This window comes from Gallus gallus, chromosome 4 (genome assembly GCF_016699485.2).
Source record: "Gallus gallus isolate bGalGal1 chromosome 4, bGalGal1.mat.broiler.GRCg7b, whole genome shotgun sequence".
NCBI lineage: Eukaryota > Metazoa > Chordata > Aves > Galliformes > Phasianidae > Gallus > Gallus gallus.
In genome coordinates this window covers 76,855,388-76,882,024 of record NC_052535.1, presented here as the reverse complement: position 1 = coordinate 76,882,024, position 26,637 = coordinate 76,855,388, and the positions used below count along the sequence as shown (strand labels likewise).

The following is a 26,637-nucleotide window of genomic DNA, read 5'->3' as shown; positions in this document are numbered from 1 at the left end:
CAGGACTGAGGGTCATACAGGGATAGATAGTGCGATGTGCTTCCTTTTGGCAGAAAAAAAGCTTATGAAGTGGGACTTCTACTGTGAGAACTGATGTTTGGCTTTCCCAGATACGGGTAGGGAAAAGGGGGAACAGATCCCCAAAATAGCTACCTGTTGCACAACCTCAGATGCCTCAGCTGATTTCCCTTACCTTTAAAAAGCACTGCAGATCCCCGAGTCTGCTAACCCTTAGAAAAACACACTGCTGTTGAAAATTTTGTTAATATGGTACTGGGTAATATATATTTTCTTTTTCCTTACAATCTAACCATATTTCATACTGGCAAAGTACTGTGAAGAGCTTGTAAACAGGGCTGTACCTCTAGTATGCTCTCACCCTGCAGTTTCCCTGCAGTCACGGCGCAGCCTGTGTAATGCAGAGGTTGTAATGCGCAGTGTTGCTCTTAAGATCTGCTCTCTTGATTTAACAACTCCGCATTGCTAGCTCACCCATAGGCATCTGTGAGCTATGCCCACCACCCCAATGCAGCTTTCTCAAACTACATGATTCCTAAAAGTGAACAGAATGAATGGTTGGTTGAAATAGAAAAACAAGAAAATGGAAGCCTTCATTTTTAGACAGTCCCTGTAGGACAGCAGGTAATAATCTGAATTTGATACTCTGCTAATGTTCTCTCCATTGTAATACATGTAGTTTCATTTAAATGAGTTTGGTTTAGTCAAGGGGTGAAACTGTGCCATTCTGACATCTATTCACATGAAACGCATTTCATAACAAACATTTTTTAATTTGTGCTTCCTCTCGAGAGCTAGCATGACTGCGTGCATTCTAGTACTGTGAGCAAGACTAAAATACATGGTTGCAGTTCCACCCTTTACTTTAAACCGTATAATATTTTATCTTTTCACGTGAAGGCAAAGTTCATGTTGAATGAATGCATGATTAGATGATTATAATGTGAAAAATGTATCCTTGGATGGAACTGTATGAAGTCAGCTTTAAATGCAGGATTCTCAGCAACAACTCTTACTGTCATTAAAGTACCATGGCATCACTATGAAATAGAAATGCTTTGTTTTCTTGCTACTCACAGCATTGTCTGAGACAGTCAACTGTAATCAAGAAATAAGATTGGCAATGTCTTGTATCTATCACACTGTACCACTATTGAGGCTGAAAATTATAGCTGATTGATTTAAAAGCAACATTCACAGGGATTTTCACTTCTGAAAAATACTACAGAAGTAAGTCTAAGATAGATGCACATAGACTGGGGCATTTACTGGCATTTGGAAGAAATCTTTGGGCGTGGGTCCATGGCTTTGTGCATGTGTGAGCTATTGTCTAGCAGTTATACAAGTACGTCCCTTTCAAGAGATTTTAGCCTGAGTTTTAGAAGAGAGAATCAGTGGTGTGAGAAACTACCAGTCTAAAGATGTGCTTCTACTGTTATTACGGTATTCATGAGCAAACTACCCTACCAGTGGTGTGCGGCCTTGATTTGTTGTTACAAGAAGTCTCAACAGGTGAAACCACGCTTTCCACACCCACTTCGGTAGGGAAAACTTGAAGGGAAAAGCTCAGGTTCTCCACTATATAATTTTGCAAAATGTGAACGTATGCAGGAAAAGTAATACTAGAGTCAAATACAAATTTGACATAGAAACTCTCACATATGCCCATAGTTCTCAACTTAAATCAAAGACTTCAAAGTAATGATTATCTCAGTATATGTTCACCAATACAAGTTTTTGTAGAACTTGGAGAAGAAAACAGTATTTGACTGTTGAATCTGTTACTTCCTTGGTGCTGATGGTCACTCCAGAATGAGTGCAGCACTGCATAGCAGGATGTTGCCTCTGAGAAGTGAGCAGGGTGCATTACAATGACACCAACAAAGAGGAATAACAAACTGCGTGCTTTTGATCCTCAAAAAGCAACAGAGTGTGAACCTGTATTGTGAACAGTATTCAACAGCATAAGCCCTGAGGAGTATGTGGGACCTGACAGTTTTCCCCACTGTACTCTTCTGGAGTCCCTGAAGGATCAGTTCTCTTTCCTGCCTTATTTAACATACATTTGCAGTCAATGAGGCTGGTTAGACAACAGATAATGGACACATCCAACAACAGACACTTCAAACAAGCTGTTGCAGAGCAGCAAAGTATGTAACATTTTCTACCACCTCCCTTTATCCAGAGGATACCAGCTCAGCCTGAAAACCATCAACCCATTCCCTGAGAATCCATTTTCATGCAGTTAGTAACCTTCCTGTAAGCCTCTGTGGGAATGCTTGGCACTCTGGGTGCTCCAGCAAGCACCAAAACCAAGCATACTGCCACAGCAACACAAACCCACATGGCCTATAGCTTTTCTCTTCTCCAAACTGACCCGTTGAGGTTCAAATGAAAATCAGGGTTTTGGACCTGCAGACCTCTAAGAGTTGGGATTCAGCTTATATATGTATGTGGTGTAGCTAAGGCTTTATGATAAAAGCTGAGCTCAAGAATTCTATGTCTCTGGCATAACAGAACTTCCTACAGATAAAGGTTACATTTGACTGTATTGGAAACAGATTTCTTGACAGCCTGTCTAAGATTAGATTGAACACCCACAGGAAATGAGGATAATCCCAAGCCAACTATCTTCTCCTCGAGTACAAGTCTTTGTGCTTGTCTAAGTGGCATAATAACATTTTGAGATGATGTATAAACTCCTACACTGCACACATGCACACGTCTGTGTGTACAGCACTTCAGGGGATGGAGCGAGAGCGCAAATGGTGTGCGGCTGCCATCCGTCATGTCACCCTGGGCACTTCTGCTTGGACCTCATCTGGAACAGCTGGAGCAAGCATGGCCCAGCCCAGCAGGAAGCATGGCTGGAGGGGGTGAGCAAAGGGAATGTGAGCAATAGACAGCACTGACAAATCTCTAAAGAAGAGAGATTGTGAGGAATTGACTTTACTTAATTTAAAAATCTAAGAAAAGACATCAGGAGGATAATGGATGGTCTAGAAAAGAATACAGAGCAAGTGAGGTGGAAAACTCCTGCATTCCCCAGTGATTCTTGTTCCCTTCCCACAGCAGAGAAAACACTATCCATTTTGAAAAATGCTTATTGAATGTAATAAGAGCAGGGACAGCAGAAAACTGAGAAATAGCAGTATGAGTGGGGTAGGCAAGGCAAATGTGTGGGCAGGTTAATAAGGACTTAACAGTGTGAAACAGCAGCTGATGTGACACCTGGAATTGCCTCTTTCTGGGTGACACTCAATAGCTAAATTTCATTTTATTTAGCAAGCAGTGTCCATTAGTGTCCCACACTACAGGTGACCATTAATATGTACTGGTGGCTGCAATAACCTCCTTCCCCTGCTGGCCATACCTCTTCTGATGCAGCCTAGGACACTATCTCCTGCCCTCCATTCCCCCCCCACCCCCCCTCTTTCCTCTGCATCCTCAACTGGAGCCCTCCTGCCTTCCCCCCTACCCTGTGCACTCTTCTCAGTTGTGTGTCCCTGCAGAACACACAGGAACCCAGGGCATTGCTTATATCAACTGAATTATTTTCTATTTGCAGTAGGGTTTATATCATAATGCAGATTGCTAACCTGTTGTGAGCCTTCGCATAGAAGAGGTTTCATTTTCAGATGATAAAAAAATGCTAGAACAATTTATAATATTTCCATAATGAGATATCATTCTGTTCCAGTTCCCGAGGCAGTTTGCAAGAGGCAGACTATCAGCTCTCTTCTGGGAAAATCCTACAGATATTGATTCAGGGGCTCATGTAACTATTTTGCATAGTCTTTTGAGATTTTTTGCTGCTGAATCTGTCCTTGCAGCTCCATGAGGATCAGGCTTTGGGCAGTTTGTGTCTTCCTGTAGTTTTTTCATTGACATAAAGAAATGGAAAAAAAAAAGTGTCCCAAAAGAAACATAAAAGGAAGCATCCTTTGTCCCTTTGTGTATATAAAAAAAATATCATGCCTTAGAAATGGCTTAGTTTGAACCATGCAAGAAAAGGTTGTTCTACCCCAGCAGTCACATCTCTATTTCATCCATTCAATGGATGGTTAGAACAAGAGTAGCTGAAACCAAGCATTTCTTCCAGTGAATTACGAAGAATGTCTGTTCTGAGCCAGCAAGCTATAAAAATGAGCAAAATGATATAAAAACCTATTAGAGGTAGCAAGAGATAATGATGATAATATCCATAATGTACTGTTTCTGCCACTTCATTCTGCATTAGAGCCTATTGTTGACAATGATCTGCCTCACTGGGTTCCTGCCCGTCCTGCTTCCTGTGTGCCTGTGAGGGCTTGCCTTGCTCTGTGCTCCCTTCACTGACCAGACACAGTAAATCAGCCCCGCTCCAGTGAACCCACGATGGAACATGCTGTAGGTAGATGGTACAACCCTATTTTTTTCCATACAGCATCTGCCAGACAAAGGTTCAAAGAGATTAACTGACAGCAGGTCCAGTCCAGAGGCAGGCCTGCAGGACTCCATGCTGTTTACATCCCCACATGGGGAAACATCCTCTTCAAGTTGTAAAGGCAGCATATGCAGCTATTTTGCTTATTTCCCTAAGTGCTAGAACAAATTACCTTCCTATCAGAACCATTTCATAGCAAACATTTTCTTAAGGGCTCAGCTCCATAGAACTAGCGGTCATGGCCTCAAGTTGCCCCAGGGGACTTTCAGGTTTGAGTTTAGGAAAAGTTTCTTCTCAGAGAGTGGTGAAGTATTGGAACAGGCTGCCTAAGGAGGCAGAGGAGTCACCGTCCCTGGAGGCCTCTCCAAGAGAAGGGTAGATATCACATTGAGTGAAATGGCTTAATGGTAGTATGGCGAGGGGCTGATGATTGGACTAGATGATCCAAGTGGTCTTTCCAACCTTAATGGTTCTATAACTCTAAGTGAGGCTTCTACTTTTCTCTTAGGCAAGGATATATGAATACATGCCAAGTAACACACAGTGATTATGTCAATGAGAGAGGTTTTACATCTATTGATGTGCTGAGGATGGTAATACTGTAACCCAAGTATGTGTAGTACATACGGTTCAAAGTAGTGAAGATGGAGGGTATAAAAAACAAACCCAATGTTGCTGAGCTCTTCATAGGCACCGTAGAGTCAACCCATATACAAGAAATTTGCACTTACTCTGGGAAGGCCACAACTGCCATGACTAAATTGGCAAAGCACTTTTCAAACTGTTCTTTTTCTGCCAAGAGCAATAGCAGTCCTATTTGCTGGGGAGCAGGCCTCTCTGGAGAGGAGGAGACCACACAGTTAGAAAGTGCTGCCAGACTGACACCTCTGGAACAAGTATGGCCTGGAGAAAAGGCTCATCAAGATTTTATCCAGCCTCCTCTGGTAGGAATAAAGGGAGGAATAAGGGGAAGTCTTCTACTTCCTCAGAAGTCTTCCTAGCCTTCCTCAAAAGACAACCTTTGGTACTAACAGAAGAACAGAAGAAGCTCACTCATTCTCTTGGCTAATTCCTGTGTGAGTTTTATATCAGGCAAGATTAGGCAAAAGGCCATTACTCCATTTAGTGATACAGACATGGAGGTTTTCAGAGACTAGGAGCTCGGTGACAGCCCTGTACCTGCTAAAGAAACTGGATGATGGAGCTGAACAAATACTTCTGTTCTTTAAGAGGGCACAAAGGCCCCAGCTCTCTTTACTGAGATGAATTGGTTAGCTAAACTGGCATTACAGAAGACAGCTCCGGGAAAATGTTCTGTATTTGCTTAGAATAGTTGGTTTTCAGCCCATATTTCATTGTTTGTTGTATGTCAGACATCCATTATTTTTATTTTATATGTTTATAAAACAAAACACATTAGTTAAATTTCAGTTTTACAACGAGTAGCTATTGCTTTTGAAGAATCCTCTTTAGCAAGCATTTGCAAATGAACGTATGCTTCTTGATTGTGCATCTCTCCCACCTGCCCTATAACATGCAGATAGCTCCATGCCTAACCACCTAAGTAACTTGAGATGAGTGGACAATCAGCAAGACTTCTTTGTGATACACAGTAAAGATACATAAAATACAATTTGTTTTATGTAGAATCCCTAAAAAGTGGTAGGGTAGAATAGTGTTTGAGACTTAATCTTGGCAAACACTAATAAAAGTACTTCTACACTGTAATATTAAATGCCACCGTTTTCATGTTACGTATTTGAAAGTTGCAAGTGCTTGGTTCTACTTCTGATACAGCTTCACACAGCACTCTGAAAAGCAATGCCACTTAAGATTGAAGTTTTAGAAACGAGTGAAACAAAATGAGAAAGGAACTCCCTTTCTTCTCTGACTTTGCCAAATTTAGTTGGAAAAAAAAAACATATATGACCAGCTTTCTTATTCTCCATGTTAAGTTCCCTATGTAATGAATGAGAATTAAAACTTCAAAATAAAATAGATAAATAAGTTGTAATAGGACATATACCAAAATCTGAGAGGTATCTTGGAACCCAGAAAATGTTTACTGTATGTAACACAGTAATGTGATGAAAAGAGAGCAATGACAGCAGAGATACAAAGTCCTAGGCTACACTAAATGAAACCCTGCTCAAATGCAACAGCCAGGGAGACAGAAACAAAAGAAGGAAGCAGCTTACCTTCAGAAAGCCTCAGGTCCAGAGAGAACTCTAGCCAAATACCCTTACCTCCACTGCCAGCCCTTAAATAAGGTCTGGGAAGGTGTGGATCCTGGCTCCACCTGTTCCAGTCACTCAGATGCATTGCATGCACCTGAGCTCCCCTGGGTTGGCCCTGCCTTCCCACCAGGTGCTCAGTCACTGGTTTAGGCCGTGACTTTGAATTTCCGCTGCACTGTAGTGGTGGTACTTCCATGCTTTCCCATATATCTCTATTTCTTTTTCTTTGCAACGAAGTTATTTCAAGCTCTATATTTGTGAAGAAGTTAATGAAATATACCAAACAAAAAAGAACGACCCATGTAATCATCCATTAATATATACTTTCTGTTGGCATGAGTTCAGACTGAAAGTTAGTGAAAGAGTGTGCTCAAAGTTTATTCTGGTGATATTTGGAGGTATTGTTTCGTAACTGCCATTAAAAGTATCATTAAATTAGGTATCGTTACATTCTGAGTTTTTCTCCCCTAATGATCTGGCTTAAAGGACCATCAGCTAAGCTATTAATCCAGGCTACATTTGTATTACAACATGGAGTCATAGGATCATTAAAGTTGGAAAAGACCAGTAAGATCACCTTGTCCAACCACCAACCCATCCCTACCATACCCACTAACCATCTCCCTCAGCGCCACATCTCCATGTTTCTTGACCAACTCCAGGGATGGTGACTCCACCACCTCCCTGGGCAGGCTGTGCCAATGCATCACCACTCTTTTGGAGAAGAATTTTTTCCTAATATCCAACCAGAATCCCCCCGCTCAGGGTGAAATTGGATTTTTACTGTCCCTTTGCAAGCTTTGGCTGCTCCTACAGGAAGATCTGGGCTGGGATGGAGCCTCAGGAGCCCCAGCATTTCTTGGGGGCTGTCCTGCAGTACAGACATACCCCAAATCAGCAGGAGAAGAAAATGTCCTGCAGTGCAGACATCACTTAGAGAAGGAGACAGTGAGTTGTCTGATCCTGCCTGCATGGGATAAATAGTCCCCTGTGAGCATCTCTCTCCTTGTGTTGACAGCATCCCCTTGAGCAGGCACTTAACCTTCAGGCAGCTGAAATTAGGCAAGGTGAAAGCCACCCTGACTGACAAACTGTGTTTTTTTAGTGGCCAACTAAGAGAGTAAAAGAGAGTAATGTGAAGCTTGTGACCCTCCTGAGATTTTGCCATTGACTTTTATTGCCAGTGGCTTTCCTCTGAGGATCCCAGAATGGGATGCTGGGGGTCCTTCCCTGAGCTTGTTCCTTGTGACAGCATATGTGAATGTTCTGATTGGTGTGCAGGATGCTGTGCTCAGGGTACGTGCTGTCAGGCTGCATGACCTTGGCAGGCTCATGGTGGGGACAGAAATGGGAATTTGGGGACAGCTTGGTGCTGAGCTCTTCATTCCAGAGCACAGTCTTTTTTTTTGCCTAGAAACAAAATACTGAATGCCTCGGGGACTTCAGTCTTAGCTGCTTAAATGCCTCAGGATGAGATAAAAGCTTTGAGAATTTGTTTTTTGGGCATGTACAGCTCTGGGTGTTGTGGCCCTCATCTGCATGCCGGGAAGCTCCTTGGTGGGCAGTGATTCTCCATCTCCTGTGTTTCTGCTTCTTTCCTCTGTAACACCTCACAGTGCTATCTTCTTCCCCATCAGGCATGTAGAAGCTTGTTGGAGTCCTTGTAATAACCTTTTTATGCGTTTTGTCACCTGAAAATAAGTTCTGACACCGCCTTTTACTGCATACAGTCTGAGGCAATAAATCAAGTGCACTGTCATGCACACAGACCCTCTTGGTTTTGTCACTGCCTGGGGTCCAATTCAGCTCAGATGGGATATTATTTCTGCTTCTGGACCAAGTACAACAATTATATGCTTGCTACTTTTAGGACAAAAATATCAATAGCTATTACTGTGGATAAATGTCCAGTATGTTCAGTGCAGAAATGACAACCTTTTAGGGTGGAGTGTAGATAATGGATAGAAAATGTGATGTTTTATCACAGGAGAGGCCAGCTACTGAGGATGTGCAGCCTGAAATCAGCCTCTAAAACTGCTATTGATTAAAGGGGATGATCTAGTAAAATGTGGATTTTAGAAACACCCTCAGCTGCTGTCCTGCTGGCTAAAGACATGTCCAAAAATCAAGTCTCCGCATGTGTGACGTGTTTGGAGCTCTTGGTATGCTGTTTCCTCACTCTGTTCTGCAGGAAAACATGGCAAGGCAACGCCACAGCATCTTCATCTATTTTGATACAATTTCCAGCAGTGGGAGCCCGGGGTGTTGCCTTCAGCGTGGCACTGGGGAGCTGCAGGATTTACCAGCTTGAAACGTCCTCTAGAAGGGAGGCAATAGCTGTGGAAAAAAGCAGTCTGTGTGTATGCGTTCTCTTTGTCTGGTTGAATCACAGGCTGGATGTGGCAGGGTATCTGCTGCAGGCTGGCTGCTCCTTTCATGTGCTCTGTTTTATCAAACATCGGAGGAACAAGATTAATATTTTTAGCTGTTCTTTTATTTTACTTTTTGAAGAAATGAATCCTTTCAACACAATTTCTCATAGAATCACATCGCCTAATTTCCCATGTTTGAAGTGACCTTTTTCTCTGCTGCTCTCTAAATGAAATTACTACAGATTCATTACACATAGCGTCCAGGCAGAGATCCATTTGTAGAAAGTCCTGGGGTTTCTTTCTTTGGAAGTCTTTTGAAGTCCTCAGACTTCGCTTAATATGCCAATATCTCATGATGGTGTCAGCAACATAGTTCTAGAAAAGTATGGTGTAGGACAACTTGGGAAGATTAGTGTGCTATCCATTTCAGAAATGTATTTGTAACTCAGGTGATATCTTTTCCTCTTCTGCGGTGAGTTGCTGATTAAAGAATCTGGAAGGAACACAAGCTAGATAATCAACAAACATGCAAATCCTTGGCCATAAAACACTACTAGCTCACAGTTTTTGCAATGACCATCTCTTTGCCAAAGTAATTCTAGAGGTTAATGTTTCCTTGCTCTGTAGCTGTGAAAATCCAAACAGTGATTACAGATGATGAATTATCATACCTTTAATCTAGATATAGATGTATTAATATTCTCTAGGTGTCAGTTTCAAACAAATATATTCAAAGATGCTTGTTTCATACTGTGCATTGATGAAGAAAAGGAAATCTCACAAGTTTCCGGATTTAGCTCAGGAGTTTGGTTCAGAATAACAGCTGCAGTATTTGGATGAGTAATGTGCAAGCTTGTCTTCTGATTTGTTTTAATCTCATAGGAAATATTGGTCATGCAAACTTTTGACGAAGATTAGAGTGCTATTTCCATTATTGTGATGATGTGATAAATGGAGAGAAACTGAATCCCCAACCTTTTAGAAATTAAAGCTGTATTCTAATATATCTACAGCATTCTAACATGTTTTTATATATAAGTATATATGTGAGTAAGGAGAGAAAGAAGCATTTGGTATGAAAAACAAAAGGAAGTCCTCCAGATTTTTTTCCAATGCTGAAAGAAAATGTGTCTTTATTCATTTCAGGTTGGATATTAGGAAAAATTTATTCTCCAGCAGAGGGATAAAGCATTGGCACAGGCTGCCCAAGGAGGTGGTGGAGTCACTGACCCTGGAGGCGTTCAAGAACCGTGGAGATGTGGCCCTGAGGGCATGGCTAGTAGGGCACAGTGGTGGTGGGCTGATGGTTGGACTAGGTGATCTTAGTGGCCTTTTCCAGCCGTAATGATTTCATGATTCTAGGATTTTTGCAGTTATGAAATTAAAACTGTCTCATACATGATTGGTTGTTTAGGTTGCACATTTGAGCTGTCTGAATTACTGAGGATTTAATTCACTTTCTAAGCCAGAAGGAAAAAAGGTCTCTCTGTCTCAGGCTACCTCAGTTTACCCATGTCCTGAAGGAGGGATCTCCCTCCCAGTTAGCTGAAGCAGGGCTCTAGCAGGCACTGCAGATGTTCAGGACCACTACTTTCTTGTCTGCAAGGTCTGGGTCAGTTTTGGAAACTTATGACAGTATTTTGTTTGTGAATTCAATGCAGGCTTTATTTTTTGCTTAGTTATGCTACGTGCTGTATGTGAAGGTAATAGGATCTTTGTAATTTGTAACAAAACACAACACTATTTTTTTCTTTGTTGCTTAACGTGGTGGGTCTATGATAACTGTCACTCTTCTTACTTGCAACGTACACAAAGCCAACAATATTATAATACAAAAAGTTAAAACTGTTGTGGTGTGCCAAAGAAATGACTGCTCATTTTTAATAAGCCATCTGTTTCATTTAGAAATTGGCTGTTTATAAATTTCCTTTTGTCAGTAAAACATTGGCTTCTACTCGCAACATTGAGGAAAAACCCACAGCTAATAAACCGTATTCTCTTCCCACCACAATAAATAAATAAATAAATCAGAGACGAACAAGAATTTCAGAGTGAGCATCACATCAAGTATTTGGGGCCAGGTGAGCAGATGGAAGTGGGCGACGAAGGGTGGCAGTACCTGTTCACCCCACGGGGAAACCTCCCCTTTGCTGGTTAGTTGTCATGCCTGGGAGAGGTAACAGAGAGAGAAGAGGAGTGGGGATCTCAGTAATTATGGTGATGGTCTGCATTTCCCATGATACCTCAAGGGGAGATCCAGCGAACAGCATATTCGTCAGTGAGATTTAAAACAAGTTGATGCTGTTTAAAATAGGCCTCGGTACTGAAACTGCTATAAAAGTTTATTGCTGTAATGCCATTTCCGAGGGCAGAGAAGACGCAGCAGAAGGTCATATTTCAGCAGCTAACAGCTGAGTTTCCCTGAGACTTCTGCTTGAGAAATTATCCTGATGGTGCACCGGGGAGGGCTGCAGCACAAAGGGAGAGCGCATGCTAGACAAAACAGAAATAACACTTAATGGGCAGGACTGGGAGGGCTGCGAAGCAAAGAGGGGCTGCAAACAAGATGCTGTGGCACAGACGTGGAGCATCATGATGTGAGGAGCTGCGAGCAGATTGAGCTCCTTATCAAAGGGAAGGCTGAGCGATGGCTTGGAGTAGGGGTGCTTAATGCATAACAAAATGCCACTCAGCTCTTTTGCAAGAGCCTTACTGGGGATTTTTCAATCTTGCTGAGAAAGTCATAACAAGATGGCTGCAAATTGAAGTTAGATAAAATGAATCCTGAAAGAAGATGCAGTTTCTTAGCAGGGAGAAAAGGAATAATTTATCAAGGAATGTGGTAAATGCAGCATCTCTTGATGTGTTTATGGCAAAAGTAAAATACATCTTTTAGGAGAATATTTAATCAAGCACTCAGAAGAAGTTATACAACTAGCTTGTGCAAGGGGTTATGCTGGGTGGTTATGATTATGTTTTCTTGGCTTTGGAGTCAGTGAATATATGAAGATCCCCATTTATTTTCTTCCATAGAAAGAGAATAAAAGACTCTTCATTGTCCCAGCATATTCATTGCTAATGCTGTTCTACATTAAGAAATGCCTATAACCAAATCTCATTACTTAGAGTTTCTGACAGTTGCCTGCAGTGGTCAGAGTTTATTCACATTCAGTAGCTTTTTGCCTGGAAACATTCTGGTTGGGGCTGGGTGGGGCTGGCAAGTATACGCTCTCAGAAGTTAAAATCTTTCCCAGTGGTTGCTTTGTGCATTGCTTCTGCACACTCAAGCTCTACCTGATGGTCATGTCTGGGGGCAGAAGGGAGTTCCTGCTTCACCAGAGGGATGTGGTGCCCCACGTTTGTCTCCTTGTGCACTAGGCATTGGTGCTTATGGCTGGTTCACTCCTGTGCAAGCTCATCCAGAAGAACTATCCCATCCTCAGCATGGAACAGCAATGATGCCTGAGGCTACCTTGAAGCAACCTTGTTCCATGCCAGGAGGGCTTCTCTGCTCCCTTTTTGGCGAGAGGGATCCTCAGAAGTGCAGGGGGGGCTCGCAGTTGGCTCCTGATCCTGGCTCCTCCTGGGCACTGGTGGTCATCTGCAGCCCTAGGGATGCGTGCAGGTCATGGGATGGGGCCTCAGGTGGGCACCGTGGGGTTAATATGCAAATCCGTGCTGTGGTTCAGCTGCTTTCCCCCACCACTGATATCACAAAGGGTGCTAATGTTGTCTGTCCACCCTTCACCAGTTATGCAGTGCTCTTGCAGGGTTGTAGGAGATTGGGGCCATCCCAGTGGGGCATAACAGTTGAGTGTCCCCCTCACTGAAGCTCTCAATGGCAGTCAAACATACTCAGCAAAGCAAAAAAGTAAAATGCTACAGCTTTGCCGTGTAGGAGAACAAATGAAATGGTATATTTGTCTGCTTTGGCCAAACACTTTGAAGTGACAAGAAAATCATAACATTGTTAGAGGTGTAGCGACTGCAAAACAGAATATTGAATTCTGTCCTCCTATGAAATTATCTAAGATACGGCAAAACTTGAAACTATTTGATCTGTTCTACTTAGAGAAAATATTAATCTTCATTTAATCCTAATGGTTTCATTCTTATAGTGGAATTTGACTGAGAGAAACAGATATTTTATCACAGTGTTTGTTTTGGATGTTAAAGAATTGGAGTTTTAATGAAAGCAATTATTTTGTTATTAAAAAGCTCAGAAAGCATCTTGATTGAGATGTGAGAAGTTCTGACTTTACTATCCAAACAGTTTTCACTAAGTTAGCAGAAAAATCTGGATCAGAATTTTACAGTGAACCTCTAATCGGGTAAAAATAAGTAGGGATTTGGTTTGCAAAAAATAGTAACAAAATCATTTACTCATGTCTCTGCGCAGTTCGTACCTAAATATCTTCTGATATGAAGGCTTTTAAATGTATTTATTCTTTCTTTCCTGGAAGCTTTTGATAAAACTCCTATATTAGGTAATACCTGTGCTGTTGTAGTGTAGGAACAGTGGGAAATAGCATTCAAATTTCCTTACTGGAGCACTTCTTTGGAAAGTGAGAAATCAGGCAGCATCAGAAATAAGATTTTGAATGGTACCTTAGCAGTCCTATAGTCACAGATTCTTTTAAGTACTTTCCACAGTTCGACTGATTTCTCTGTTGAATGCAGATCTTAATAAATCGTGTATGTTTCTGTAGTCCATTAACTGAGGCACACGATGCGGCCACTTCAATGTTCTCTTAGGAATACTGGGTGGAATCTTGGCCCCACTGAAGTCAATGGGAGTTGTGCCACTGGCTTGAGCAGGTCCAGGTTTTTCACATCAGGTTTGAATGTGCGTGACTGGTGTGCTGGATTTTCAACCTTAATGTTTGGTTTTGCACTTACATTGGAAAAGAACATTTTAAATCCTATCAGGAAGGAAGCCAGTGTGTGTTCTTAAACCTTTGGTATTATTTCCTTTGGAAGAGCTAGACAGAGAATAATATATATATTTTTCTTTATCTGATGGCAATATACTGTACTGTAATGAAAAGCATTTCAGCTTCAATTCAATTTTATTTTTTCATATATGTGTATTTGTCAGTGTGTGTGTACTACTGATGTTATTTCCTATTGACTTAAAATACAGTTAAATATACTCATATTTATGGCTATTATTATGGGTGACAGGCACTATAGGATGGTTCTTTGTAAACATTTGCCCATTAGAAATTGAAGTCTGGTAAGAAAATCTTTCACTTCTTCAGCTCCTATTTGGTGTCTGCAAATTCAGAGCAGATTGCCCCAGTTCTCCTCTCATTTACAGCGATCTGACTTCATTAATTTAGATCATAGTAAATCCTGATTTAAAGCAGGATCAGGACCAGCATTTTGGCAACTGGCCCTGACTATGAAAACAAGTGCTCGGTACAAAGTGGTAGTTTGTGTCTCTAATAAAACCTGTGGGATTTTGCTTCCCTGGAATCAGGATGTCACCAAAATGTGCTGGGATTCTTCCAGAGAAAGCTCAGAGTGCTTTCCTGTGATGGATGGAGAATTGCAGAGAAACAGAAAATGAAAAAAGACATCGCTTGCCAGTTATAGAGCAATCTGATGTACTCAGTGTTTGCAACCTTTGCAAAAGTGGGTTTTGTTTGTGTGATTTTTCACTGCTACTGCAACTTCTGTGAGGGAAGAGTGGTGGAATCTGTGCCCAGCACATCACAGGCAACGACCTGATCTGACAAAATAGAAGAGCAGATTTAATTTCCATTTAGTGTGAGAGACATTTAGCATCTTTGCTAAGCTGTAATATGGCACTGTGCTGAAATCCATAAATGCATAACTTTCCTAAACTGCAAATTTATTTATACTGAATTTACTAGGTTTCCATAAAATTGCTGTAGAAGCTTTGTGGCACCAGAATTCTACATAAATGCAATTTGCAGGTTTGTCACTTTTTCAGCTATATTTTCCATCCTTCTCATCTTTGTGTTACGGAGAGATACTGACTTTATGGAATCACTGCAGAAAGTTATAAATGATGTATGAAATGAGAAATCCCTGCTCAGAGCACAGAGCTTAATCTATGCTATTTGCTGCAAAAGTCAGCTCAGCTGCAAGCAGAAAAACCCACCCCATACAGGAGCTACATCCTAAGAAAACCAAAGCCCACTCTGAGTATTTTTTCCCCACTTTGTACCTGGGATAAGTCGGGGCATGGTACTGTAAGGGAGGGCAGGCGTGCCCAGCAGAGATGTGCTGCACAGGTTAGGGGTTGAGTGAGAAACTTCTGAGTCTGCATTTAAATGGGAAGTGGGGATATTTGCTGCTGCAGTGAGATGAATTCATCTCACACATGCCTGTCCTGCTCAAGCCAGGCAGCTTTGCAGTTATCTGCAGTAGGAGTAGGGCTGTGCTTTGTGCTGTAAATCCATTCCTGCAGCTTGCCGGGGTATAGCAGTACCCAAATGAGGGAAAACCTATCCTGGAGAAAGGTCATTGCAAGGCCACTATGGGAACACCATGAGAAAGACAGTGAGGCCTTAGAGCATGTCCAGAGAAGGGCAAAAAAGCTGATGAAGGGTCTGAGGCACAAGTCTTATGAGGAATGGCTGATGGAGATGGGATTCTTTAATTTAAAGAAGAGGAGTCTACAACTGCCTGAAAAGAGATTGTGGTGAGGTGGGGCTTTGCCTCTTCTCACAGGTTACAGTGATAGGACAAGAGATGATGGCTTTAAGTTGTGCCAGGGGAGGTTCAGATTAGATCTTAGGAAAAAATTCTCTGAAAGAATGATGAAGCATTGGCACTGGCTGTTAAGGTCAGTGGTGGAGTCACCATCCCTGGAAGTCTTCAGGAAATGTGGAGATGTGGCACTGAGGGACGTGGTTTAGTGGGCATGGTGGAGATGGGTTAACGGTTGGACTAGATGATCTTAATGATTCTATTATTCTATAAATTTAGGTATATTTACTCTAGCGTAAAAATCCCCAGCATTCATCCCCTTGAAAAGTGATTACCCCTCCTCACTGGGATGTTTTCAGGCTCTTGCAGAAAATTCCATCTTTGTTCTTGGGCAAGGGAGGTTTCTGCCTCTCAGTAGTGCCATTCTCTGGGAGGAGCTCCTTGCAGGTCCTGCCATCCTGCTGGGCTGCACTACCCAGCTCCAGGTGCCGTGCATCACAGTGCAGCTCAGGCCTGCAGAATGAAGTGTTTAAATGTGTGCAAAGGGTCAGCTTGAAAAGACAGGAATTTATTTACAAGATGGTTGGCCTGCAGTCTAGCACACAGAGCTACTGCTTGTATCCTGCGTAAAATAGATGACTTGGCACTTGGCAAGTACTACAGTTATTGCTAAAGAGGTGTTTCTTGGCTCATCCATCTCTTGCAAGGTGCAGAGGAGTTGTGGCAGCTATATAAAGAGTTTGGGGAAAAACAGAGACACATGAGTAATGGAGCAGTAAAACTCAGTTCAGCTCCTTGGCACTTGCAAACTCACAGCCAAGTCCTGCAGTCTTAACGTGGGGGAAAAAAAAACATCTGGGGAGTTCAAAAATCTCAAGGGGCCTTTTATGAGAGGCAGGAGTGGTGATGTTCCCTGTTCTTGGTTACAGGCTGTGACTAGGGGCAAGTGACTCCTTTTAGCATCATAGCTTGCACAAAATTAATTGGAAGCTTAAACAATTCTAACAGCCAGAGAAATCTGCCATATTATTAGGAACAGCTTTTAAAACACTGAAAAAAAAAAAAACTATAATCAAGCACTAAAGCACATCTTGGGGAACTGAAGGGGTTTATAAATAATCATTAGAATAAACTGCTCCCTGCCGCGAGGCACATCTCTTATTTTGTCTGCCGTGTCCCTACTGGCTTTCTCAGTGCATCATCAAGCATGGATTAAGGTCAAATAAATTTAGGATGAGCAAACACAACAATCTTGACTAAGTTTCCAGAAATGTGAAGGACATGATCCTCTGAGGGAGAAAGTGCAATGTGTTTTATTACAGTACTTGGATTTCAAGACTGCTTCAGTAGATGATGTCTCAGAATAAAGATACTGACAACATCACTTTGTCAATGAATACACATATAAAATTTAGAATGATACATACAGCTATGAAAATATAATCAGGAATCACCATTGTAGAAGTGAATATGCTTTCTTTCAATTTTCAGAGTACTGTTCTTACAACATTCACATCTAAAATTGTGTTGGTTGCACCAGGAATGGTGGCTCTCCTGAACTGAGCAAACATTGTATTGCAGAATCTTGTTCTTGACTTTTCTCTCAAAACAAGTTAGACTCCCAGACCAGCCTTGGTTGTTTGTTTCAGTATGATGTGGATCATGCAACATTTACAGCAGTGATGCCAAAGCATACTCTTAGTTTTAAAAGATCGCTCCTCTTCCTTGTGCTTATCCTCAGACATATTAGCGACATACCTTTAGTGACAGAATAAGAGGAAATGGTTTTAAACTGGAAGACGATAGATTTAGACTAGATATTAGGAAGAAATTCTTTACTGTGAGAATGGTGACACACTGGAACAGGTTGCTCAGCAAGTCTGTGAATGCCCTCTGCCTGGAAGTGTTCAAAGCCAGGCTGGGTGGGGCTGTGAGCAACCTGGTCTAAAGGGAGGTGTCCCTGCCTATAGCAGGGGGGTTGGAACATGATGGTCTTAAAGGTCCCTTCCAACCCAAACCATTCTATGATTCTGTGATATTCCACCAATGCAGGCAGCTCTCCAGTCACTGTGTTGCAAAAGCTAGGGTTTTGGTCTCCTGTTGTGGAAGAGGCTCTCTCTTCTCTAGATAGGGATATGTAGATGCAGAGAAGTCCTTCAGAGCACCAGAGCTGAAGGAGAGCAGAGGGTTGGAGTGACAGCCTTCACAGACCTATCTCTTGCACTGAGACAAGATGAAGGAACCTGATAGCTTCCTGGAAAGATGGATGGCCAAGCCTGACGAATGAAACCCAATCAGAAGACATAAATCAATCAGGTTCAAGGAGTGCTGGTGAGAGATTCTGCACACCTAGGCAGGGAGAAAATGGGTTGATGGTGGACTAGACGATCTTACTGGTCTTTCCAAATTTGGTTCTATGATTCTATGAAAGTGAAGCTTTAGAGAGGGAAAGAGGAGTGTATGGGAGTAGAGCAAGGTGCCAGCTGCAGGCAGAAAAAAAAATATTAACTGCAATAAAGAAGAGAGCCATTTCCTTATGGAAGAGCCTCCAAAGAAGCTCTCTGCTTTTCTGTAGCACAGGCAGAGGGACACCTCCCAACTGCAGGAGCTCTTGTGCTGAGACAGAGTTGCAGGTTCCCCCAAGGAAGCCAGCTATTGCTTGCAGCCTGTCTCTGCTCTTTGGCAATGTACTGAATGCATTCTCCTCTCCATGCTGTTTTTCAGCTTCACTTCTAAGCGTTAGCTACCAGAATTTTGTTGACCTCCTACATGCTTGCCTTATGCTCTTGTTTCTCATCTTATTTATTGATGCAGCAAGTTTTTTTTCTCTGTTTGTTTTTGAGAATAGAATCTGTATGTTTTTGTAGCCCTGCACACCAATCTCACATTTTATAATGGGTTCTGCATTGAGCAGTTGTTAGCTGTAGATGCTGTTTTTTGTTTGTCAAGTTACAATATTTTTTTCTTAAGTTTCCTTCTAGTGTCCAGAGTGATTAAAGTGAGTAGGTGTGAGTAAAGACCAATAATGTGTCCAGTGTTTGTTCAGACCTTTTTTCTTTCTTTTTTTTTCCTTTTCCCACATTTTTTTTTACTCTGCTTTATACTTTCAAGTGCAGGAAGGGAACTGATTGCAGTAAAAGCAGAAAAAGATGTATAGTAAGTTCCACTTACAAATAATGCCACGATGCTATGCCAAATAATGTAAGACATAGCATGTTGCATTGTTCTATTCCTTTCATAATCTATGATGCCATATGGCCGTAAAAAAAATAAGACTATTACATGGATTTCTGCAGGGTAATTGGCATTGACACACATATATTGATTGAATAAATGAAATAACATGCACAGTTCTGACAATCTTTGCAGATTTGTAAGATTATAGCGGCGATGATTCTATGTCAGCAAAAAACTCCATAGGAATTTCTAATGAAGCCCAAACCAGTTCATTAATATACATATGTTTGAAATTGCTGCCCTAACAATTGAGTTCTCCACACTGAACACTATAATACATATTGTAGTGAGCTATATGCCCTCAGATCATTTCTGTGAATTACAAGAAAATTATGGACTGGAGAACATTTTATTATTGTGCTTTTCATCCAGAAATACAGCCTTTCACTGATGAAAATTGAAAACACTGAAAATTAAAATGTAAATGCATTTATCATTCAAAAGGCGAGGAAAAAATTGAATCCTGAACTTTAACTGCTTTTACATTTTAGTTCTTCAAAAAGCAATTTTCATATTTACATCTCAAAAGCACGAGTAGTCAGACTCCACAATATCCATTGGGACTCTTACTAATGAGTGACTATCTGTTTGTTGCTGGGGGTCTGAAAATTTGTTTTAGTAAAACAGCTTTGAAAACTCAGTGTTTTTTATGTGCGTTTGTATTTATTTCTATAAGACAAGCAAAATAACGGTATGTTTATTTTGTGCTTCTCTTCCTTCTGTTAAATGTGCTCTTTGTGTTTATTTTTACAAGTCAGTACTATAGTAGATAGGATGAGAATTACTCCTATCTTTGTAGAGAGGAAAGAAAATATGGAGAAACACCGACATATCCTAGAATTGTCTTTACAACAAAACTTAGCAGTTAATAAACTGAGTAAAATGCATAAAAGTTTTACTGCTGCTGGTCTAATTTTTCCCTTGTCTTCAGAAGAAAACATATTGCTCTTTAGTTGGCATCCTGCCTTTACTGATGAGATGTTAGCAGTTCCCAAGAAGAAGAAAATCCATATGCCAAAGGAAGCTGTGGGCTCAATTTCTATGGAAGAAGAGTGTTGGATGAAGCATGGAAACAGGTAGCAGCACACTGAGACAGCATACACCTATGGTACTGCTGAGCAATGTAAGGAAATAGAGGTTGATTGTATGATCTGAATGGAGGCCATGCTTATTTGTGCAGTCCTTACAGTCAGAATAGCTGACTCCCTGTAGATAAAATCCATCCAAATCCTGTGCAAGCTAGACAGGTAGAGAACAGATATATCCTTTGTATGGTATTTTCAATGCTGTTGTAATCCTTTTCTCTTTCTTAACACTGCAAACATATTTTCTCTGGTATGCAATTTCTGAACTCTTTCATTCTGGGTAACAGTGCCAGACACCCTCTGGCAAACCACCCCCTCTCAGGCCAGCATGGCGATAGGGTGCTGAAGCTCCTGCCCGTGTTTAAATACAGAAAAGAAGACAGAAGAGCAAACAGACACAGCTCTCCCATCCCTTCCCTGCACACACCCATGGTGGTTTTTGCATAGTGGGATGCCTCGAGCTGTGTTGTCCTGCTTCTCCCAGCCCCACACCCAGCACATTCTGCTCCAGAAGAACCATATCACATTGGTATGATACCTCCATGTGTCTAGACAAAAAATCTCCAATTGGCCTGAAATTATAAGGACAGAAGCATTTTTTTCAGTCCCTTAAAACAGTTGTCCTTTCTTGATATGGGGATATCACTCTCTGTTGCTGCGGTGAAGGATGAGTGCCACCTGTGGCTCCCACCTCGCTGTGCTGACAGAGGGAAGGTAGCCTCAGGTGGGGAATGATGTCACATCAAGCAAACCCACTTATGTTTTTGCAGTTTTCTCCTCAGACGCCCTTTATTAGGTTATTAACATAGGCTCATTAATTTCAGATGCTTCTGTGTGCTTAGCCTGGAAGAATTCAAACTAAGCATCCAAAATGGAACAGGTGTTTTTTTAAGCTTTGGTGTGACCATGCCTGCCTGCCTCGCTTAGTGTAGCTGGAAGACAATTTTTGCCTATTCTTAACAATGTTAAATATCTTTGAAACGCTAAGGTGATAAGCATTGGAAACTCACACACTCAAATAGTGAAGAACCTTCTGGTTCACTTCTCAAGAAAATAGCTTGTCAAGTAAAGTGATCTTTAAATGATTACCTATTTTTGCTGAAAATATTCATAGCATTTTTTTTTCACAAATGAAAGGAAATCTGGTCTCATTATCTTTCTCTAAGTTACTCAAAATTGTTCTAACTTTTTTTTTTTTTGTCAAAAAAGATGGTTATTGTTAGTTCTATTTCTGTATTTGATATTTCTTTTTTACTTTGAAAGGAAAATTACTTCAACGCTTTGAATGCTTCAGACACTGGAATATTTTGGGCTATCAAAACAGAATACAACAGTCATGATCAGAAGCATTTTTCTTTAGCATGTAAGCAATTATTTCTATAAAACCATTGGTATTCTTATGATATAAAAGACATGTTTGGCAAACTTGTTTACATCTTTCCAATGTTTTATGCATTTCTTGTTCCAGTTTCATCTTTGTTATTTCTGTTCCCTTGTCTTTCTTGAATTTATGATTAATGTTTCTTTAGGCAGGAAAACAAGACATTCCAGATCAAGAGTTATGCAAAGTCATAGCACTTTTTTTGAGAAATAAAATGAGTCAATAAAATATCAGTATTCATAGCAAGTTTTCTCTCCATGCAAGAGATCTTGTAGGCAAAAGATAAGCTTTGTCTAAAATTACAACTGTCCAAACAGGAAAGAAACACAGAACAAGCAATGGATGTTCGTGGAAAATTCCAGACACCAACTAGATCTGGATACAATTGATAAAGAGGACAAAGAACTAATGGCATGGATTTAATGGATCAAGTTTCTCTTCTGCAGTTCATCTCTTCGTTAATGGCCCATGAAAAGTGAAGACAAGAGATTTGGACCAAAGAGCTGCCAGAGACTAAACCAAGCATTACCTCTTGAAGGATTGTATCATTGATGCTTTAAATTAAAACTTTATTGCCATTGTAAAATGTCTGTGAGTTACCCAGAAAAAATAAAATATATGATTTTCAGATAGCGGTCATTATTTTTTCAACTAAAGAAGTGTCCTTTCTTCATAGGAGTATGTGAAATTAAGGCTTCAACTTGCCCTTCTCGGGTGAGGTTCCAGGCCCAGGACCTTTCCTATCTACATCAGTTTTGCTGTTTCTTTTGCAAGAGATGAAGCAAGTTTTGAGTTACATTCACACTTCTTATTCTAACAGTAAAAAAAATAGAACAGTATCTCAGTGGACTAAACAATCATTTTCCAACCTGTATGGGATGCACACAGTGCTCCTTCTCCCAGGTATAGCATAGAGACGCCCTGTGATAGAATCCCTCTGCCTCAGGCTGCTCTACACTTACCTTTTCCACACTCAAAAGGCTAAGATTTTGAGACACAAATACCAGCATGAGGGTTTGGTCAGAACATGGGGAGGACCCACGGGGGCATCCCTGGAGTGAATCAGCTGCCAGTTCAATAGCCAGATTGAATGGTCAGTGGCCAATCTGTGGTGAGGCACTTGCACAGACTGCCTAGAGAACTTGTGAATGCCCCATCCCTGGAGCTGTTCAAGGTCAGGCTGGATGGGGTCCTAGGGAGCCTGATCTAGTGATGATTTAGTGGTTGGCAACCCTGCCCATGGCAGGTGAATAGAATTAGATGATCTTTGAGGTCCCTTCCAAACGAAGCTAAACTATGATTGAATGATTGAAATATTCCTTTTGCAAAACAGAAGTCAACATTTTAATGAAAATGTAGGAGTTTGGAGCTCCATGCTATAACGCAGGAGCATTCATGTCCAGCTTCAAAGTATTGCTGTACAAGGGAAATATCGGAATGAAACATTTCTAGTCTCAGTGGCACAGCTTAGCTCCAAAGAACAACTTTATGCTGGATAGAATTGCCCTCACAGGCACTAAACCACAAGACCTCCTGTTTCTGAATAGCAGAAATACTCTCAGCAGAGAAATTTGGACACCTGCAATATCCAGTCAGCATGAGAAACAGTCACTTCTCTGTCAATAACAGGGAATGTAGCATTTGTAACAGAACTAATAGGACTGCTTTCTAGGATAGAGTTTGGGGATATCACTAAAAACAAACAAAAAACAACAGCAAGAACCCCAAATAGGCAAACTTAAAGTGCATATTCTAAAACTGGTAATTTTGAAGTTATTTTCTCCAAAACTCCACAACTGCATGATATATGCTGTGCTGTTTTACAGTGAAAGCTGGATCTCCTGCAAAGTGTCTTAGGGACTCGGTCTCAGCTTCCTGACTGCTGGAAGGGATCCCAGCCCAGACCTTTCACCTCTTCCCAGATGAGGAGCCCAGCCATGATGATGATGGCTGCAAGAGGCAGCATGGGGTGTGAGAGGCATAGAGCAGCTGTCTTTGACTGAAGCTGTTCCACCATGAGGAGAAACCTTCAGCATTCAACACATCAAACAAGGACTAACAGGAAATAGGACTGCATCATCTAGCAATTTGTGCAGTCAACTGGCAGAAGAAATCTGCATGCCATCCCTTGTTCTACGTGTATCTATGAGCTTTTGTATGCAAAAAGTACTGAATAATAGTTGAAAACAGTGTATCTAACCCTATGTTCTTTGTTTCCCCCTTTTATAGAAAAGAATCATAGAATCACTAAGGTTGGAAAGACCACTAAGATCATCCAGTCCAGCCATCAACCGAGGCCTCTGACTGCTCTAGACCGTATCACTCATTGTGACACCTACCCTTTTCTTGAACAGCTCCAGGGATGGTGACTCTACCACCTCCAATCTACAGTTAGACTGACTATAAGCACTGCACAGGAGGATCCCTAATCAGAAGTATGAACTTTTCTGTCTGAAAGCAAAACAGGAAACACTCAGTAAGCTGCTGTACTTGCCTCGTGAGCTATGCTCCAAGCTGACCTGATGATCCCACAAAATAAAGAGCTCCTTATAAAATATGTCTTAATTTTCAGAGCAAGTATAGAATCAAAACCAGTTGCTCATGGAGGTGAGAGCTTCTGTGTATCTCTGCTGCAATCTACAGAGAAGAAAGCATAGGCAGCCTGAGAGATTACTCAGTTGTCCATACCCAGTACAGATTTCAGAAAAAATTCATAAGGGTGATGATTGCCCTTTCACCCCATCTCTGTCTTTACCTGTTCTGCACAGACATCCTGGCTGAGAAAGTCAGCTCTCACTGTGTTTCTGATTGTGTGTAAAGATTTTACTCAGGCTTTGCTCTGCTTCCCGAATTTGAGCCTTTTGTACATTACTGATGTGCATTTATGGCTGGGCAACTCCCAGTATTGAGAAGCAGTATGCAGAGCTTTTCACGAGGTTACAAAATGAATCTTAAACTTAACAAGCCATTGTTTCACTCATTATATGCATCTTCAGAGAGCCAAGAGCAACCTACGCAGTGCCACTGTTCTGTGCATTAATTCACGGCTGATGAAAACAGATTGTTCTTAAAGCTAAAGCTCTATTGTTCCAGTACTGTCCCGAGTCTGGCTGCCCTGTGTCACCCATTGCCTGCAGGAGTCACAAGACCCTGGAGGGGTCGTTATGCCTTGCTAACAAGTTTACTTAAAGGAGCATTCACTCGTTGACTGGCACTTTTTTTCCCCCATTTTGTCAGACAGATGAATGCCACAGCAGCCAAGGGCAGATGAAGGTTTGAAATATTAAAAGCAGAAGCCTCTTGCTAAGATAATATAAAACCAATTTTTTTGCAGACGTATCTCTGAGGAGAAAATAGGCTAGACGTTATCATGACAATATTTTTTCTAGCTGTTAAATTTTGTTAAGATGCAAAAAACATAACAAAAGAAAACCTCCAAAACAAAACCACAAAACCAAGATCCAACAAAAAAACCAGCAAATCTATATAGCAACTCAGTGCTCAAACTTCAGTCTCAGGACAATTCTGTTTGAAATTGCCACATCATTCAGTTTTAAGTGATTTGCATACCAAATGCAAAAAAAATGATTAACTGGAAACTTCCCCCCTCTACCCCCTCAGAGACATATGGTGAGACAGCAACAGAAATGATGGATGCAGTGGATGATTGCTTGCTGAACCAGTGTGTGAGAGACTATGGTAGGAATAATTCATGTCAAGATATGGTCTTAACTAAAAGACATATTAAAAACAACATCTTGACAAGTTTAATATCTTACATGATGCACATAATCCATGACTTCCAAGGCGTATGATTATCACAAAACATGATATTTGGGTAGAACTTCAAATTTATGAAAAGACCTCAAGAGATGCTTGATCTAATGTTAAATCAACCTTTCACAAAACAAAGCTGAAGTAATTCTGAAGTGTGGTATGGCCTCATCTTTATCCAATACTGCTTAGAATCGGCAGTGATTCCATGGGGAAAGTGGAATAACAATTGTATAAAACAGGTGAAAGTGGGATAATAAGATATTTTGGATGAATATACATTTCATTTATATGGAGGATTTACTGCTTTGTCATGTAGGGAACCCCCTGAGGCAAAAAAAATCCCCACGCTACCTTTACAGACATAAGTTTCACAGGAATTTCTTTCACCTGTTCTTCAAAGAGGAGATTTTACAATACTTACAGCAATGAAAATTATTTAATAAATACAAAAATCAAATGATGCTAACTGACAAAACTGGCATTGTTTTCTGTTTGTGATTGCCTTTTATGCAATGAGAATCAAGTAAATTATGGAACAGCCTCGTGGTCCTTGCAAGAGATGTGAGATCAGTAGCTTGTAAACTGGCCACCAGCATGTACCTCATTGCAAGCAGATATCCTGGGCTGGGGTCTGCTGGTCCTGAACCTGGCTATGGCAGTTTGCTTTGCCTGCACCCCCACTTGTTTGTCTCACTGGTTTAGAAAGCTGTCCTTAACCAAAGATTCTCTCTTCCTCTCTCTCATCACTAAGATGGGCTTAATATTTTATCTTTTTCTAAAATTTGGGATAATTTAACAAAAACCAGAGAAAAAAAAATCTTACACATTCTGTAGTGACATGGAGCTTAGCAGATGCCAACCAGATGGAAAATATGAAAAATATGTTCTTTGGATTTATTGTGTTCTCCTCTGAAAAGCTTGCTCATTTTAGCCAGTGATATTTTTACCTTTACAGAAATTAGGCAGTCTGAGGTTTACCTTATGATGAGAGCCTAAGATGCATTCTTGCAAACTGGGAAAGCCATAACATAAGCCCTGCAGCAATATTCAAAATGCCCAGCCTGTTCTTATTGCTATTATTTATCAGTGTACAAGTACTGAAGTAAAAGAATCCAAATCAGAAAATGGAAAACATGAATTATTTCCCATCTATATCTTTCTATCCAGCAAGTAAAACGCCGGCTTCCTGTGTCCTGTATGAAATGCTGATATATATATATAGGTATATATTTTTTCTGCCAATGACCACCTTGTCAGCAGGTTCTTATTAATACCTACAGTCTACTTCTGCTAACATCTCTTAACTTAGGGAGCACATATTTCTGCACACAAACAGTTAGACATAGTAATGGAGGGAAACATGCTTTTGGGGCAGAATGGCCAACAGCCACAGCTTTTTGAGAGTCTGACTTATCTCTCAATT

General features: G+C 41.0%; 1 long non-coding RNA gene across 1 annotated transcript in view; it reads left to right on the top strand.

Annotated features, from left to right (window-relative positions):
* LOC101747519 overlaps nt 1-22,065 on the top strand; it is a 38,177-nt gene extending 16,112 nt beyond the window's left edge. The window contains exons 3-5 of the long non-coding RNA XR_210637.5: nt 19,903-20,047; nt 21,320-21,419; nt 21,755-22,065. This is a non-coding gene — a long non-coding RNA (uncharacterized LOC101747519). The remainder of the gene's footprint in view (nt 1-19,902; nt 20,048-21,319; nt 21,420-21,754) is intronic.
* The last annotated feature ends 4,572 nt before the right edge of the window (nt 22,066-26,637 follow it).